General features: G+C 40.5%; 1 protein-coding gene across 12 annotated transcripts in view; it reads right to left on the reverse strand.

Moving 5' to 3' along the window:
• The window catches only part of rbm47 (RNA binding motif protein 47), a 53,077-nt gene that overhangs the window by 34,555 nt on the left and 899 nt on the right, over positions 1–17,623 (reverse strand). For 4 of the 12 annotated variants that reach the window (XM_007551888.2, XM_007551890.2, XM_007551887.2 and 1 more), the window contains exon 1: positions 16,612–17,210. The exons of 1 other annotated variant lie outside the window; for it this stretch is intronic. The gene's annotated coding sequence lies outside the window, so the exon portion shown is untranslated. Of the gene's footprint in view, positions 1–1,165; positions 8,033–16,611; positions 17,211–17,274; positions 17,573–17,623 lie in introns of those variants that run through there. 7 more of the 12 variants (XM_007551892.2, XM_007551889.2, XM_007551884.2 and 4 more) reach the window with 6 other exon arrangements.

Here is a 17,623-nt window from a genome sequence, read left to right on the forward strand (position 1 = left end):
AAAAAATAAAATAAATTGGGGGTTTTTGTTGGCCTCACTGAAAATACTGGCTCACACTGTCTCCTCGGTCATCTAATATTGCAGATCGTCTTGTCTTGTGAGCTGAATGTATTGCCACGCTCCAGCAATGGATCAGAAAAAATGTGTGAAATTAGTTTAAAATATCCGGTTTTATTTTGTGTAGCCTGTTGATCCGTTTTGATGAAGCACAGAATGTCCCTGAAGTTTTAAATAATATTACATACTGATTTCAGAAATAGTTCTGACTTTTATTCTATTTTGATCAGGAGGCCATCCTGTCCCAAAATGATCCCGCAAATCCTTCTGGTGTGAAACAAACTAGCAAGATTAAAACATTCATCAACAGCTTGACTGCCTGTGACCTTTTTGTTTTATTTCCTCCTCCTTCTAGGCTGATAAATGAGCCAACCTTTGTTCACATTCGGGCCCACCCTGTTGACAAACACAGCAAATCAAGTTGAGCTCCAGGAATGGCTTATGTAGCCTATTTTTTCTTTCACCAGCATAAAAAAAACCAGTAAATCAGATCATTAAAAAGAAACTATTTGTCGTTGCATTTCTAGCACTGAACACTTTCTGTAGTGAATGAGTGAAGATCCAGATCACATGCACACACTAAGCACACAGCTCACCTCATCGGGGCAAAAGTCCACATATTATATGAAGAGCAACCCGGAAGAATGAAGGCGACAATAGTAACTTCTCTGTGTAGTCGCTGAAGCATTTATTTTTTTATCCCCCACCCTGAATACAAATGTCATGCCACTCCACTGGTTCCACTGGTTTCATTGCAAAGACTCCTTGATCACCCTTCCCATCACTGATTGCCTTTGTTTGCAATCAGCATGGCTACAGTGAGCTGGTAAAACAGGCATGTCGGGTAAACTTCTTAAGGCAAGTAGCTGAATTGTTTTTTTGTTTTTTTCCTGACAATGGATGAGTCAATCAATACTGAAAGAGTCTTTGGTCAGACACACAACCTACAGTCAAATGTTGCGGTGGTTTTAATAAAGAGGTCAAAAAAGAAAAAAAAAGGCTTTCAAGGCAAAAAGTACAATGAGAAGCAGCAATTTGAACGAGACAAGCGATGTAAAGGAGTCGAAAAGCTAGAAAGACATTTTTAAGGTCGGTATTAGCACTTTACCTTTATCCCGGTGCAGATACTGAAGGGTAGGCCAAGGAGACACAGCCTGTGTGTTTTATTCTACTGGCAATCCACACACGTTTGTCAAAAACTCTCTCTGTCTCTATCCATTCACCGAGCTGTGGTGTTGACAGGCAGAGTGCAGAGGTAAGCGAAGGTGGTTTTGTGTTTACCCTTCTCAGTGGCCAGAGGAGGAGAGGTGGGGCCACTCAGCACAGGTAACCCCTACCTTTCACTCCCTCCTTCAGTATCCCTATTGGTCACCTGATAAGGAATCGGACAAGAGGGAAGGTAAAAGGATGAAAGGGCACAGGGTGTGACGGGTTTGTGATAATCAGGAAAATGGAGAGGAAGAATCACAATGTTTCTCATTGCAGCTAAAATCAGCCACAATGCTACTCTAAATATGTCTAATCTGACATTTAACTACTAGGATAACTACCACAAGCTTACTGATTTCACTGTGCCACGACATAGCGTAGCATACTTGGTGTGTTGTAGAGTCGCCTCAATCTGATACCCAGTAACTTCCAGTCCTTGTTGATGGTAAAGCAAAGTTTGCAGCCTCAGGAATGTTCAGTCACACCAAATACAGAACCTAAGAAATTTCCGACAACAACCAGTCAGCTGTTTTACGGCAATGCTGCTTCATGAGTAACGGCCGCTGTTCCTCATATCTTGTGTCTGTTATGTCTGACAGGTAAACTGTCATAGACTCAATGAAATAGCTTCACTGAACTAAGAGATGTATCTCAGCTATGTTGATGTCTAAGAAATGACGTAGTTCAAGCGGTAAAACGAATCTGTGTTGATAAGTATCGGCAGTCTTGTTATTTGATCCCCTGACGGCCCAGACTCTGACGTAGCTACATGTTAATTTGGATGTAAACCAGGTAACTGTGATCTGACCACTCATGATGCAGCTTTAACGCCACATGTGAACGGTTTTTGTTAAAGTTTCTTTTTTTCTTTTAATTTGATTAGCCAGGACACATGCTAATACCAAATTAGCATGTGTCAAAGTTATGTTTAAAGATTTCATTTAATGAACCATAATAATGTCTTGTGAACGTTAGAAAAAACATCATAATAAAATAAATATGGTTATGATTTCATTGCAAATGTTGCAGTTTTAACATATCCATCTCCATGTTTTAAATTAAGGTAATGAAAAATACTCCACAGAAGGTGTAAATAGCTTGTCCTATTTTTGTTTTACAGCGTAGCTGTTTCTGTTCGTGCTTCAGGAAAGCTCCACCTGTGGAGGAAACTTAAGACAGAAACGTTCAAGGTAATGTGCTAAGTTTATGAAGCAGGAGGACAAAGCGATGCAAGTCTTCTCCGCGTATGATTAGGCGCAACGGCACTGAAACATGTGAGCAGAACTGAGTCGTAATTAAACAGACAATAAACGTACTGGCATTAGCTTAGCTTTTGAACTGTTCAAACATGAGCAACAGGAGCATGTCTGTACATATATGTGTGTGTATTCATCCTTAAAAACAATGCACTTTTCTGGGGATAAAATGATTGTTATGCTATTCTACACTGGGGGATCCAGTTTCAACTGTTTCTGACCCTAACAAAAACCAAACATACACTCATATTCATATTCGTTCATTGTTTATGTCGCATTGCCCTGAGGTAAGTCGGATTCCTAAGCTGCATTTTCTTTCAAAAATTGTAGATAAATAAGTGCCATGAGAAATATTGTGACAAGGCACAGTTTCTGCTAATAATTTGGACTCACAATACACTGAAAACAGGTGAATCTACGAATACTGAACAACGAATAGGCAGAGCTGTACTACAAATCAGTTTCCTAACCACTAAAATTAACAGAAGCTCCAATATCAGTGTTGTTGGGTTTTAAGTACATTTTTTTATTCATTTGAAAGTCCAGCTTTAAAACTGAATATGCGTGCTTTCATTGTTTCTGAATCACCTGAAACTGATTGAGAAAAATCAGTTTTGACACACAGCGCTATAAAGGTTTAAAAGACATGTTTGCTAGCGGTCATCTGTGGTTCTATTCTGAAACTCAACCTTTCTGTGGATTCGTTCATTAGTGTGCTGCTGGGGGGTGAAAAGTGTGAATAAAACTAAGTCCAAAGCATTAAGAAGAAGAACAACTTTAAGTGTGCACCTTGATAAATCTGGTAATTAGACAGTTCGAATTATCCTGTTGTGCTAAATAAAACCTGAACGGCCTTTCGGTGGTCACATACTGGGGAATACAGCAAATAGAGGGATAACGCAAACCAGACCAAAGCTGTCACATCGCAGTTATACAGACCAGAAACACAGCAAGTGTCAGAGAGAATAGGAAGGACTGACAATGTGTGGAAGTGTATATAACCTCAAACAACCCCGAAGAGAACGGGAGCCTGGACAGCTATCAGACAGGGTAAGTGTGTGTGTGTGTGTGTGTGTGTGTGTGTGTGTGTGTGTGTGTGTGTGTGTGTGTTTGCTGATCCTTAGTAACGCATTAACCAACAACTCTGTTAATGAAGGACAAGCAATCAGTGATCAGCACTGTTTTTGCTATGCACTTCCATAAACTGTGTAGATAAATCCGTTCAAAGTTTTAAATGATGAAATCTCTCTACTGCACGGCCTGAGGTGCCTGAAGTGAAGGCCACTCAGAATCATAAACCTACGTTACAGGTTGGCTGCGATGGATACAAGCATCAAGGCGACTTTATGGTCTGCACTATATAAAACAAGATGGATTTTTTACTTTTCTGTTTAGACCTACATATCATCTTCAGTCATTGGTGTTTGTTTGTCCTGAGCAAAAAAACACAAAAATATACAGGATTAAAACAGCAAAAAGCATTCCAAGTTGAAGAAATCTAAGTAGATTGGTGTAGCCTAAAACTGTTCTAAAAAGGCACTCTCAATTAGCTTCATGCTTTCAGTGTATAAATAATCCGGCCTCTAACAAGTTATAAAATGACTAAAATCTACCCCGCAGTGTAGAACACCGTTTCACTACTTTACCATTTTATTAAATAAAGACATTTTACTCATTTTTGGTGTAAAATGAGCTGGAAACCAAAATAGTCAAATGAATGTGCCACAGTTTCTCTACATGGTTTCAGGTTCAGCCTAATTGCATTAATTTTTGCATTAACATCTATGCTGGAAAACGTGATTAACAGAAGGCAACATGTAACATTTACTTCAAGAGATGAACTTTTGTGTTTATATTATCTTTCTTTCTTGTTTATATTTCTACTTAACAATCTGCAAATAATTTTTATTTCCTTTTTTTTTTTTCTCAAAAATCTGACTGTAGCCTATCCCAGTGGTCAACGTTTGAAAGGTCTAAAGGTGGGCAGAGCAGTGAGTAAATATTCTAAGTATAAAGAATTGCTATGCTATCAGTGTAAATTTTATTGCATTTCCTTCAGCAGTCTAAATGTTTGCAAACTGTGTAAAGCGTTATAATTTTTTTCAGCCGTCACTTAATGGGTGTTAGACCTTACCCTTGACTGGCATGTAATAAAGGTGCTAACTAACTCTTATTGTAAAACCTGGTACGATAAAGTAAAACATGGCTTGGTTACAAACTTGTTATAAACCCGGGTTGATATTTGAGCAAATGTGCGCGTTAGGGCAGTTTTGATTTTATGAATAAATACTTTGCCTGTCAGTGTGCCAGCAGAAAACTAGTCAGAATCACAAGGCTTTAGGTTCCAGATCGCCATGCCCAGGTCTAATCCTGGTGAGCTGCTGCCCTGCAACTCGTTACCAGCCGTCTGCATAGCTGAATGACACACTGATGAGGCAAGTATGCCTTTTAATCCAGGTGTGTTGGAGACGGGATGCACCTAAAAGTTGCAGAATAGAAGCTGTTCTAGACATCGACTTGGATTTAGAGTTTCTGATCTAAGGAAAAGATTCCAGTTTCAAAGTAAGAAAATGAGAAAAGCGAGACATTTGGTAAAAACGTAAAGCATTCAGAAATGGTGCCTTTGAGTGACGTAAATCAGGAAAATGCTGATTTCAACATAACGTTGGGACGGATATAAAGCCATCAATCTCAATGTTAACAGAGACGTAGAGAAACTGGCCCTGCAGGTCTCCTATGAACCATGAAAAGATGTACACAAACAGAGCCGAGGCCGACGCTGGTGGCAGCCTCTTGTTTATCATCAAAACTCCTCACGGATCACAAAAACAGGACAATATTCTTTAATAGCAGCACGGTTTCTGTATGCTTGTGAAACACAGCTCGGATGGACTTCGTGTGGTTACAAATGCTTTGGATCAGAATACGCCATTGGTCCCAGAGACTGTTTTAAATGCATATTTAGCATAAAATAGAAACGTCAACTGCTCTGTAAAAGACTGAGTCAATTCAGTGTCAAAATCTCAGTGGCCAGCAAGAATACGAATGAAGACGTTGTTCCAGCAAGAAGCACTTTAACTGTGATGTGAATTGGCAGAACACAACTAAAATTAAATGATTATTTACATACACAATATTTCTTCCGTTCTCCGCTTCCTTCCACTTTGTATAACCAAACTACTTCATATCCAGGTACTCATGCAACTGTTTATCTGTCTTGATTGTTGAGAATTCTGATGAATTATGCAGACAATTAAACATTTCACATAAATCAAAAGATAATTAATTCAATGTAGTGATTGTTGTGCCGACTCCTGTTTGGGCAGGCTGACCCTAACATTTGTTACAGTCACACAACCACATTTCCTTACTGCTGACTCTCCCATGATTATAGAAAATTATTTTAAATGCCAGCTCTTGCATGAAGGGAACATGATCCCGCCTCCAGCCACCTCCAAACCAATCAGAAGCAAGAGAATTGTCTAAATTCTGGTATGGGGTAAATTAGAGTGCACTCCCTCATAAAGCATGTAAAGTATCTCCCTATTGTCAGCAGCTAGAATGGGGACACTAATTATCAACTGACAGCAACAGAAAACATGTTCCAGCTGCAAAGCAAACACATCAGGTCATACGACATCTCAGAAAATATGGAACTTCCTTTTGATATGTTCAAAGTCTGGATAAGTAGAGAAATATGCGCACTGAGACTGGAAAAAGTGTTTTAATTTTCTACAAGTAAATCTTAATTTAAAAAAATATCCAAATGTTTTACTATAAATTTGATACTTAAGTACGGTAATGTGTTTGATCTTTGATTTTTTTTTTTTTTCTTTTTCTTCTGTGACTACATTTAGCACTTTGCCCATCTGGATTTAGAGAGTCTTTTGGATAATTAGGTTTTGATTTGACATCTGCTATAGATTTTTAAATCAACTAATCTAAATTAGTTTAGATGAACAAACAACTGTGAAATATTCCCTCAACACTCCTGAATTGTCCTTCTCTTGTTTGTAATTTGTGAAACATACAGATCACTCGACTACTTTAATATTTTCCAAAGCCTTGTCCTGAAAATCTGACCCTGCTAAAAACTTGACAGAGAAAAATCCAGAAATTCAGGCCTGTGTGGATTGCAGAATGAAACAAAAACTCAGGAACACTGACACTCTCATGACTCTATCTGAAAATATGTGATCTGTGTTCAAAGAAATCTAAATTAGTCCACATCACGACACATTAGCTACTTAATTTAAGGCAGGGCTAGTCAAACACAGCACCATCATTAGATAAGTAACCTTCAACCCAAAATAACGAGACAGTAACTGAAACAATGTGACAGGTGGGGGGTGACTGCTCTATATTGTCTGTAAACGTTATAGTTACTGAAAACATAAACAGAAATTAAATGAAAAGTCTGTGTTAGGCCTGCAAGGCATGTGAGATCAGCTAGAAGGCCACAGCTGGACAAAACGTCAAAAAATTTCTTCCAAGACAAAAATGATCCAACATGCATTCAACTCAGTGATGTCGTATACGTGAGCATCGGAGGTTCTGGGTCTCATCGTGACGCCATTCGAACAGCCTTCTGATCTGCTTCACATGCGACACACATAAAATATGTTGGAAATAATTCGTCCGTGACTAAAACTGTGGGTTAGTATGACAGAGGAGGGGGGAACAGGATGCAGAAAAGCTCCTGCTAGATTAGCAGCTGTGTTCGAACAAAATGTTCGAACACATCACTTACAGCAATCACACTTAGTAAAACTTTGAACTGACAGAAAATCTTCCGCCCTGCTCCTTTTTTAGCACTTTCTCAGCAAAACCGGCAACGTGAAATCCCACAACTCCTGTCAGCCAATTCCAGAGTTGCTCCTCTGATTAGCAAAATGACTCAGCACAAAAGCGAGACCTCTCTGCCATCCTGCCACACACACACACACACACAAACACACACAAATACAAGACAATGAGATCTCATTTCTTTTTTCCCCCTTCCTTCATTCTGATGAAAGACGCTTCCCCTTTTGCCTAGAAGTCGGTCAGCTGACGCTCGCTCTACATGCAGTCATGTGGCCTGTCGCTAACCAGCAGAGGACAAGGCACAGCGTGTGCGTTTCTGTGCTACAATCACTGCCAAGGTCAAGGAGAAAAGGAAGGAGGAAGGCAGGGCCGCAGAGATAGGGAGGAAAATCACTGAAGCAGCTCAAAAACTTGAGGACAACAAAAAGCTGTCATGCTGATGACATGTAAGCCGCAGCGCAGCTGCTTATTTTCTGCCCAATAGCCACTAACCACCTTAACGTCAACGTGGATGACTGTCCTAACTCCCTGTACCAGGAAATAATCCCAGTTATCATGTGACAAATGGAGGCCTCACGAAGTAAAGGGGGCTAAATTTAGCTAAAACTTCAACAGAGCTCATGTGAAAATTAGTAAATAAATGTGTAGATAGGCGCTTGTTTTCACTGTTTGTGTTTTGTATTACTCCAGCTTCATAACATGCAAATTGTTCCTTGCATTTTTTTTTTTTGTCATTTTGTTGGCAAAATGAGAGGATGACAAAAGTAAAACAGAGACACACCCGTCTCGGTTCTAAATCACTCAAACACAAGAAAAGTAAAAAAACAAAATCTTCTTTTCGTTGTACGCAGTGACATTTTAAAGTATTTCAAACATATCCTAGTCCCTACAGTAACATATGGTGGTGGCAGCATCGTATTGTGTCAATGTGCTTGAAATGACCCAGTAAAACTCCGGACGTTGATCCAAATAGAAAGCTTGCTAATGGGCTAATTAATTTCTCTGAGGAATGGCTGTGGCTTAGTGGAAAAAGCTCTTGTGGGTTCAGTTCCAACTTCTTCCTTGAAAGAAGGCAAGGCACTTATCCCCAAACTAATTGAAATATGGATGTGGGCATATTGAAAAAATACTCTGATACTCTATTCTGCAGATGTTTAGCCCGTTTACTGAAACTTTAAAATATGTGTTTCCTGACGCTCTCTTCAGTTTGACTGAGTTTGAGTGACTTGGCAAAGAAGGGCAAACATTTAGTTTCTAGATGACAAAAGCTGGAACAGAAATAAACCTAAAGACCTGCCACTGCAATTGCATTGAAAGGTGGTTCTATAAAGTATTAATTGACCTGGTGGGACTGAAAGCAAACACACACAAAAAAAACAACAACAAAAAAATGTTTCACGATTTTTTCCCAATTAAATCCCAATTAAATACGGCGAAGTTTGTGGACGTAATGTAACACAACAAACTGTGAGAAAGTTGAAAGGCTTTTGTAAAACACTGTAGATCACAGTGTTTTGCAGATTACAGCACAATCACATTTAATTACCAACGTGTTTGTTCAAATTCAACTATGATTCTGCGTCATGCAGACCAAGTCCAGTTTTATCAAATTTTATGTTGCTTACTCCCACAGTCCAAAAATATACAAGTCAAGCCAATCAGCCGCAGTGAGTGTCACTTTGTTGGCTTGTGCTGAAATGGCGGTCTGTTCGGGATGTAACCCTGGAGGCAGTCACAAGTCACCGAATGAAAATATCAGGCGACAATAGAACCTGGTTGTGGAAACATTACACTGCGAACTGAAATAGGTTGTCCAAGGCCTCGAGTTCATCACAGCACAGGAGTTGTGAAGAGTTGTCGGTGGAAGTGCAACCTGGAATGGAAAAACGTGTGAAGCTGACCAGCATCTTTTCAGGAACGCTTTCCTGGTTTCTGTAGATAACTCGCTTGGACAGTTTAGGTTTCATCTGCACAGAAACAGATTGTCAGGATCATCAGATTGAGTGGAAAAGGTTAGCAATAAAAATGGAAAATGGAAAGAAGATGGAAGTGTGTGAAAGAAATTATAGTTCACCATGAAACAGCCGGACTTGCTTAGAAACTCACCTAAATGAGTCACAATATTTACTTTCTCCTCAAACGCATTTTTTTGTTCAGTTCACAGAACGACTATTGCATTATTTTGCAAACATGAGCAATAGGATTTCTATTTTCTTTTCCACGACACACCCTTGAATGCCTAATTTCCTAGGAAATCACAAATAGGCTCCCACATTCTCCAACTCCTAACAGTTTATTTTACCACATTTGTATTCCTTACATTACAGAATATTCTTTAATATCCATGCACTTGTGTTTTAATGTGCAAGGATTTCATTTTTTAGCAAACCGACGGTCTTTGCCGTCCCCTGCTACTTGGAAAGACAAAATGTTCCCCAACGCCGCTCGCCTAAAAGCCTCTCACACCCACATCCAGTAAGGTGAGAAGGGGAAAGCATAGCCGGCCGATAAGAGCTGAATGAAAAGCTGCTAGAATTCAGCGGCCGTGAACTCAGGCTAACGCCCCCAAACAGGGACGCACAAAGGCAGAACTGCTAAACGATGTCACGCAAACTTCACAGTCAGGTGTTTCAAGGCCCGGAATAAAACGAAATCATCCTGAGAAACCAAAGCTGTGCGTAACACACCCGTCGCCCTGCCTGCACGCTGACGCCGCTAACCCAACAAAAGACAGGAGTGTGGGAACGGGTCAGAGGAGAAACATGGACGAGAGAGAAAATGACGAACCAGAGCGTCTGTGCGTAAGATGAGTGTGCTTGTGTGTGCAAGAGCGGCCTCTGTGCGACTACTCTGTATCAGTTTTGTGAACGGGTTCATAGTCCGATACACCATATGGGACATTCCATTCTGGCACATCCCGGGGAGGCAATATGTGGGCTTGTGGGTGAAACCCTGTCATGAAAGGCAGAGTCGTACAGTGTGAAGTTTCTTTCCTTTGGAGCCGCTCGCTTTCGAGCACATAGACACACACACACACACACACATCCCATCCGTATTTACTTCTCCTCCAAACCAGAATCAAATCACACACGCTCGCACACCTTGCCACGGCCAGCTGTCTGGACAACTGGGCTATTGTGTGGAGCAACAGGTATGCATAGGAGAGTGTCTCTGAGAACAGCCACCAGAAATCTGAGGATGTGTGCACAGCGCTGGTCAGAGGTTTACATAAAAGCGAGCCCAAAGTTATTCACACCCCGCCGAGACGCACATTAACAATGATTAGCACTGAACCAACAAGCTTGTTTCTGGCAGGAAATGAGGGAAGAGTCTCTCAAAAGACAAAATAACATATTTTGGGGGAAAACAGTATTAATATGTTTTCTATATTTAAAAAACAAACAAACAATAAACAACACTTCTGAGTAATCAATGGAAAAACCACTATTGACACCAAACACTTCTTATAAATGTTAATACTTTTGAGGGTTTATCTTTGGTGATGAGTTCCAAGTTGTAGAGGTTGGAAGACCTCCCTGCCATCACCCTAATCTTCCACCACAGATTCATTTTCAGATTCAGATCAGTACTTTTGACTAACATCCTTCAAAACATTGACATGACTTCCAGTACGAGGAAACGCATTGGTAAAATGGAAAGATTACTTTTTTCTCTTCTAGTTTATCAGGTTTTCTTTAGTCTTATTGTTTCTCTAGTATTAGAAGTATTTTCCGCTCCCTGGTGTTATTCTCCAGTATATCTCCTTAGCTTCCCTGTGCCACCTTCTCCCTGTGCCTCAGCCAGATCCTGTGCCAACTACTCACACCTGCAATCTACCTGGAGCAAATTGTTCCATTTGCTGCCTCCCAGTATTTAAGCTCCTCTATCTCAGTCACAACTCGCCAGTCTGTCTCATCACTTTGCTCGTCACTCTGTTTTTTTTGGTTGTTGTTTTTTTTATTCTTTGCGCTCCGTTGGATTGTTCACATTTGGAAGTTTTCTTCTTCATTTATTCATATTAAATTTTCATATTAAAACTCCACATTACGTCTCCAGCCTGCTGCATTTTGGGGTCCACTCCTCGACCACAGTCGTGACATGAACCTTGTCGACGGCTGGGTGCGCCAACAGGATAATGATCCCCCAGCAGAGATCAAAACAGGATCTAGTCTTGACTCATGTTGGGAATTTGTTGACCCCGTTTGAAGACCAACCAGTTAAAATGAACTCTACCAATTCTGATAAGAACATCAGTCAAATAACCATCTAGAATTATGTCAGAAGTTTATCGATGGCTGTAAGAAGTGTGTTTTTCCCCCTGTTTGCTATGGAACGTCTAACCGAGTATCAGTCTGTGTGTAAGTATATTTGAGCTGTACGAATCATTTTAAACATGTCTGGAGTTCAGAAAAAGCAACATAAATTCAAACCTTTTCACTGCATTCTTTAAAAAAAAAAAAAAAAAAACCTGAAGTAGTTCATTGAAAATCAAAAGTCATAAAATTAGCATAATATCAATGCTAAATCTGAGTGTCTTTAACCTGCCATAGAAAGATCTAAGAAGGTTTTAATGGGTAAATGTTAATGTCCTTGGGGAAAATAGATTTTGTATCACTTGACTTACTTTAGAGTTAATAAAAAAAAAAACAAGGAAATCATTGGAAATGTTAGCAACAGCTGCCACGAGAGGCGTCGGCCTATATGCATGGGTTTGTAAAGAAGGTCCTGTTTTCTGGTTCGCTCATTTTCTCTTGCAGAGGTGACTTACAGTGAAATGAAGCATAATAAGAGCATTAGGGCTGGAGCAGGCTGGAGGAGCGAGGAGGGAGGAAAGCAGGGGTGTAGGACGAGAGGAGAGGATAGAGAGTTCACTGGTGTCACCGCACCGGGGGGCGCCGGGGTTACGCAGGGGTCGAAGGTTGAACAGCGGAAAGGGGACTGAGGAAAAACAGGGGACGGGGAGTGTTGATCCAGCCTTGGCAGAGAGTGGATGTCACCTGTTTACACACTCAGTCGAGCCGCCACATTCACAGACGAACATTAAGTTACACAATGTCTCATCTTAGTGGAGTGGCAGAGAGTTGAAACTGGCTTTAGTAAAGTGTTGATTGCTTTCGAGTCGATTAGATTTCTGCTCTGCGTTCCCTCCAGACGAATAAACGAATTATCGTCATATCAACATAACGTCATGAGGAACCTTTGTAGGAAAACCTCCTGCATAAAAACGGTGTATGCCAGCAGAAATGCAAACAAAGCAAAGTACAGATCTGAACACAAATCAGAAATGGAAACCAATGCGTCATTTAAATAAGTTTTTATTATTATTATTATTATTATTATTATTATTATTAGTCTTAATGAGTACTGCGAACCTGTAATCCATGACTGCTGTTTGCAGTGTAAACTTCAACAGGATGTTTGCTGCAACAAGCAAATGTTTCTGGGTACATTTGAAATTATGTTTTGCAAAGAATTTTAAGTGAGCAAACGGACGAGGAAGGGTGGCAACGGAGCATTTGACAAGGGAGAGAGCTATTTATCGTTCTTACTATAATTATTGATTTCCTAATAAATAAAAACAAAATTTCTCTTTAGTTTGTCTTTCTCAAAACCAAACAGTTTGGTGTAAAATGTTTTTTATCTGTAAAAATGCACTTTATACTATCTAAAGAGCCACATAATCTTGTCCTGCTGAACAAAATGTAGGACTAATAACACACGCTTCTTCAAGGTCAGTAGAAAGGGCATAAATACAGCTCTGGAAACATTTTTAAAAACCACTTAAAATGATCAGTATCTCTGATTTTACTTTTCATAGGCATACGTCTGAGTAAAATGAACATTGATTTTTTTAATTATTATTATTATTATTATATAAACTACTGACAATTTGTTTCCGAAATTCAAAGCAACAATTTAGCATTTATTTGCGGAAAATGAGAACTGGTCAAAATAACGTAAAAGATGCCGCGCTTTCAGACTTCAAATAATGCAAAGAAAACAAGTTCATATTCATTTAGAAACAACAATACTAATGTTTCAGAAATCGATATTTGGTGGAGTAACAATGAGGTTTTCAATGGGATTCATTGAAGAGGTCTCTTGTATTTTTCCCAGAGCTGTATATGTATTTACCTCTTTAAAATAATTCATTTTATTATTTGTCCTAATACTTGTTTTGTCTCTTTTTTTTTCTTCAAAAGGAAGCTTTAAATTCCTCATAGTCTCATATATTTCCTGTTGCAAATGAGCACACTTTAAATGTTATGCCTCTTCGTAACACATCACGCAACAGTAATTTTGACCTGTTTTACTTCCTTTTCGTCTTGCTGCCACTCTGTGTTTGGCCCGGTCAGATGGGAGCTAAAGAGGAAGGTGGGAGGGGTAGACGGAGGGGAAGAATGTGGCCATTGTGCTCTCCAGGTATGTGTGTGTTTGTGACAAACAGAAAGAATCGGAGAGAAGGAGAGAGAAAGAGAGGGAGAGGAGATGAGATCTGGTTACAGGTGTTTCATAAACAGCACAATAGTGCTAACAGGTCCCCTTCTCTGCCTGAGCTGCATGAGTTTCTGTGCGCGGCGCAGTTCTGGATTTCTGGCCCTGAGCTTCTGGATTTGGCTTTGTCGCATTCGCAGTGCACTAAATCTGTGCTTCCTCATATTCAGCTTGAGATGATCATGTGGCATGACTGTATACTACGTGTCTGTTTGCCTCTAATTCATGCCGTTTAAGCTGTTTCTCTTCCTTATGTTTGAGGTTTGCTAAACAGTATTCTAAGTCGCGCTTCTAAAAAAACAAAAGAAATGTCACATTTTCTTCCTGTTTGAATCTTCTTCAGTCAATAGTCTCGTCTTCCTGAAACCAATAACGGCCCAAACACGATTTACCAGTAAAGTCATACTGGGACAAAACAACTCAAATCTAGATTCAATCTTTAATGACTTTTTTTTTTGTTTGTTTTTTTGTTTTTTGAAAACATCTACTTGCACAATTCGCCGTGGCTTTAACGAGGAGGTGACGCGAATACAGAATCGTTTGACTTTAAAAAAAAGTGTCACAAGTCTGCCGTTTTCCATGATTCTATTTTTAGTTTTGGTCTTGCATGAGGTAGTGCAAAGAAACCATGTGTCACCACCTCATCAGGTCTGACCAGACACACACCTTTCAGAAACCTGCATAAACATTTACAGTAAATACTCCTCAGCCTCGTTCAGACTTTGGAGAACGAAAGAATGTCAGCCCTTTAAAGCATTAGAATAGTTGTACTTTCTAAAGTGTGTCATAATGTGGGTGAGGTAATGTCACAACGTATTTCGTGCAAACCTCTGAGGCTCTCGAGGAGCTACGGAGACAGCTTTTGAAATAGAAAAATAAATTTCAAATGAGCTGCCTCAAAACAGCAAAGAGATGTAACACACAAACTCAGTAAAGAAAAAAGTTGTTGTTTAAAAACTGATACATGAATCATCCTCTTTGAAAGTCGTCGTAAAGAAAACAATCTCAGTTTATAAGCATCGATTGAGTCATTCTTGAATGTGAATCAAACATACCTACACCTACATGTAGAGTATTTTATGAAAAGGTTGTCTGAATTCAGTCCAGGTAGGGAGGCATCTACACAAAAACTACAGGATGGTATCTCTGGAGGACACCTAATTTACACTCTCAGGTTTTATTCTCTGTAAAACCTGAGCCAAGGTCGACTGCCTCTATTATGTTCCACGAACTCTATCCTACAAACTCATGTAAGGCAAGGACTTTAGCACCCATTGTGTTTTACATATATTAGTCCTCCCTGTCTTCACGTTATGGGACGTTATGAAAGCTGATAATGAAGTATGTCTGTGCTTATCCAGTATCTCCCTATTTTTTTTTTTTTTTTTAGAAATGGCTATTAATAGGAATATTACTGCCTCTAACTTTGTTACTCGTTTTGCCTCATCATCTATGGAAAGCACTCTTCTGTGTTTAGCTCTATTTTAGACGCATCACTGACGTTGTTATCACTGCCATCATCTTTGTGAACGCTCTTTGATTTTATTTTACAAGGAGGGAAATTCACTCGGTGCTTCTGTGTTCAGAAATGTCTCTTTCCCAGACAGAGACATCTGTGCAGTAGTTATTTCCCTTAACTGGGTTCGTCTCTTTGTATTTCTTTCCCATAGAAAGAACGTATGGCCCAGTGCTTCAGTATTCAGCTGCGACTCTTTTCTGGATAGAGCCGGTAGTGTAACTAAAACTGCTATTACTTTTACATGATCTCTTAGTTTTTCTTAGCTATAATTCTGGTTCAGTCTTTTTGTTTTTAACTATGTCTCTCATAAACAGAGCCACAGACAGAACCATAAATTGGACTGTGTGGAGCTACATCTGAATCTGAATAAATTTTTGGATTGTATTGCAAATTACTGGACTGATCTGAATTAAATCAGTCCAGCATTGTGCAAATAATTTTACAGAACTTGTGATGTATTACTTTAAGTTTCACTACCAGTTTTTTTTTTTTGTTTGTTTGTTTCAGTCTCAGTTTTGCTTTGTGTCCTACAAGTTGTGTAATCTTCAGTTGGATTAAAAGCCGCTTCAGAGTTTAAATTACATGGTTAAAACAGACCACGGTGTTAAAGATATTACTTAAGAAGCCGGCAGATTTTGTCAAAGGTACGTCTCCTTCAAACCTAAATTCAAAGTGCACATCATCGTATGGAGAAGCGCAGGACATCTGTTCTTGAAAATATCAGCTGGATATGAGCCGTCCTAAACAGACACACTGAAGGCTCAGTGTATGCGCATGCAGACAAACACACACACACACACACACACACACACACGCACACACACACACACACACGCACGCACGCAACTAAATCTCGTTTGTACAACAACAGGACACCCAAGGCTGACTGGCGCCCTGCTCGACCAGTTTTTCAAACACACACACACACAAAATGGCAAGACAAGACATTAGTTAAAAGCACACAACCATACACACACTCACTCACACACACACACAAATAAACATCCAGACCTCGTCCCGTAACCTTGCCGTGAAGGTTACAGCAGTCAGCTGGGTCAGTGTGATCACTTGACCAGCTGAAAAAATGTCCTTCCAGATACCCACTGTGTGTGTGCATCTGTGTGTTAGTGTGTGTATAGTACGAGCCATCCAGGTGAGAAAACACACAATGTCCTCACAGAGTATCTGTTAGGGATCAAGAGTGAAAAGCGAAGGAGAAGAAGTAGTAGAAGAAGTGCAGAGAACTCGTGTGATGAGTTTCCAGCCAACCTGTGGGATGATGGGACGTGTAGTCGCTGCGTCGCCGTCGGTTCTTCGTCCACCACGCAAAAAGCAACGATCCAACTCGTCACTTTCTCATCTTCTCTTTCTTTCTCTTCGCCTCCTCCTCTGCGCTGTCCGTCAGGTTCGCCGCTCGCCTCGTGCTGGTTGTCAAGCGGACTCCTGTCTTCAGTGACGGGGCCCCCACAAAAAGCACAGTGAGAACAAATCTCAGGCGACCAACTCCAAACACTCACACAGCCAGAGAGGACAAGTCAGAGTTTCTCTTCTCCTTTTGGTGTTTTTTCAGATCCTGACTCAGATCCTCTCTGTTTGTCCTCTCCTCTCTGCTCCAGTCACGACAACACGTGTAGACGCAACAGCGGGAGACAGGAGAACAGAGGGGGGAGCCCGCAAGGTCTTAAAGTGGAGGAGAGAGCAGGAGGTGACGGTGAAGAAGGAGAGAACAGACGGAGGGAGGGAGGGAGGGAAGGATGGAGGTAGGGAGGGCAGTGGTAATTAGTGAGTCTGTACCTGACTCTCACTGACATAAGCCCCGCATTCCTCAGAGCTTGGAAGGGGGGAGAGACCAAAGGGAGGTAGAAGAAATGAAAAAGTTCAGAGCACACAAGCATACACACACGCAGACACACTAATCATCCCGGTGAATACCTTCTTGATCCTATGAGACACCACAATCTATCTTCCTTCACAGCAAACCATGACCGACGCAGCGCTCCAGTCAGGGCTGCATGACGCTCAACTCAAGCCTCGATGCTTCTGGACCCAAAACTCTTTGAGGTGTTCAGTTCTGCCTTTCCACTGCTTTCGTTTCACTAGAAATCCTCCTGCCTTGTGCCTCTGCTGCTGTGTGTAAGGTGTACACACTACCTGCCCCTGAAACTCACCAAACCAGAATCAGAACTGCCCAAACTCCCGGCACACCTCCTCCCTTCTATCATTCCGGATGGGAAATGCTATCCTCTTGTGCCCCTGTTCAACCTGCCTGAATGAGTGCGCG

The sequence above is a fragment of the Poecilia formosa genome, unplaced genomic scaffold (assembly GCF_000485575.1).
Source record: "Poecilia formosa unplaced genomic scaffold, Poecilia_formosa-5.1.2 Scaffold44, whole genome shotgun sequence".
Lineage (NCBI taxonomy): Eukaryota > Metazoa > Chordata > Actinopteri > Cyprinodontiformes > Poeciliidae > Poecilia > Poecilia formosa.